Here is a 1947-nt window from a genome sequence, read left to right as displayed (position 1 = left end):
GATTTGGAGAGTCAGCATATCATATCAGTGTATGAAAGTTCTAATACGAAAGCAGACATTTCTAGGATTAAAGAGTCATCTACCTCCCCAGGCATCTCCCTGTGGGCTCTCTCCCTCACCTGCTCCCTTGGGAGGATCAGAAGTTGTGTGTGTACCCAGTACTCACTCTATTCCTAGAGTCACGTAGAAATACCTCATTTGAGAGATGTTTGAAAGCCACCCCGTTCAGAGTCTCTTTCTTATTCTTTCAACTCCTCAAAGGAAGACCTGTGAGCCTTTAGCCACTCTTACTCTATGAAATCTAAAGGGTGTCTCAGCGTCCTCACACTCATGTACTCAAGGCAAACTTTCACAGTGGCACATGAGTAGAGGAAACGCCTTGTTTAGCAACTTGTACATTATTTTTAATTGCCATTTTCCCATTGATGGATATTAATTTCTTACGATCTTTAAGTGAGAACCACACATCCATGTATTTCTTTTGTGTGCTGTAACACACTTAACATCTTTTTCATCCTTTCCTCTACATCAGATGGGATGTAAGATGTTCTAGAAAGTAACTTTCAGCCAACAAGTAAAGTATAAAGAAGTTATAGAACTTTAAATGCGAAGGAACCTCAGCAGTGACGCTGTCTAACCCTGTGCCCATGAGAGGCTGAGGACTGAGGTGCTCAGGAAGGAACTGCTGGTTTTGAGCATCTACCACCTACTGACACATAGTATTTATACTGACACATTGTATTTATACTGCCGTGGAATGCCTTGCAAAATCATCTGTTCCACTGTTCCACTGTTTCAAATTTAGAACTGAAATCAATTCTTTTTATTACTCTCATCCATTCTCTTTTATAATGCAATAGTCATTTTAAATTCCTACATGCTTGGGCAGGGCATGCTCCTGAAGACGCTAGAAACGCACCCACACTCTTCCAGTTACTAGCCCCCACTGAAGAACTGGTTGGCGTGTTCTTTGCTTGGCATGTCCCATTTGTAATGTGGTACTCAGAATGGGGCATGATGTTACCACAGAAAGCAGTGCAGGTACCGCCTTCCTCAAATCTAGACCCGTATGACAAACTTCTACTGGATGCTATCAAACACTCAGGCTGTGCTGTTAACGACGGGAGACACTTCTCTTGCGAAGACTGTGATGGAAACGCAGTGGAGGATTTGACGCTTCGATGTCTCAGATTGTTTTGTGCCAGAATAACATCCGAAGTCAGGCTCACGTGAGCAGAGTCGTCACCCACGAGCTCATCCACAGGTTCAATCATTGCCAGACTCATGTCCACTGGTTTACCGATGTCAGACATCTGGCGTGCTCAGAGATCCAAGCCGCAAGCCTCAGTGGAGACTGTTGGCTCGTGAATGAAATCTTGAGGTTGCATTTTGGATTAAAACAACACCATCAGTCTTGTGTGAGGGGCAGAGCTGTTCTTTCCATCTTGGCTGTTCAGAACATCAGCAGAGAAGAGGCCCAGAAGGCTGTGGATGACGTTTTTTGAGTCTTGTTTCAATGACCGTGGGCCTTTTGGCAGGATCCCACATACTAAGATGTATATGCCCAGTATGCTCACAGAAACTTTCAGAACCGTCATCGCTATTACTCAAACATGAAAACGGTGGCAGTTTGTATCCCTGAGCCTCAGGACCAAGAGGCAACGCACAAATGTATACAATGTAATCAGTTAGGTACTGCCATAAAGCTCAGGAGGTGAAATGTTCTCCGACACAGAATGTATACAATGTAAATCTTCTCAGCACAGAGTGTATACAATGTAAATGTTTCCAGTTAAAAACTGTATACAATGTAAATGATCGGTTAGTCACCCTGCATCCAGAATGTATCCAGTGTGATTGATGGGTTAGAGACCATGGATCCAGAATGTATCCAATGTAAATTATTGGTTAGGCATGGGCTCTAGAATGTATACAAAGTAAAAAGTG

General features: G+C 43.2%; 1 pseudogene; it reads left to right on the top strand.

The window, feature by feature from the left end:
- The first annotated feature begins 1017 nt into the window (after positions 1-1017).
- LOC127213804 (mitochondrial inner membrane protease ATP23 homolog) lies at positions 1018-1718 on the top strand (annotated as a pseudogene).
- Positions 1719-1947: the final 229 nt, after the last annotated feature.

This window comes from Phodopus roborovskii, unplaced genomic scaffold (assembly GCF_943737965.1).
Source record: "Phodopus roborovskii unplaced genomic scaffold, PHOROB, whole genome shotgun sequence".
Classification (NCBI taxonomy): domain Eukaryota; kingdom Metazoa; phylum Chordata; class Mammalia; order Rodentia; family Cricetidae; genus Phodopus; species Phodopus roborovskii.
Note: the sequence above shows the minus strand (reverse complement) of the source record. Positions and strands in the feature narration are given on the sequence as shown.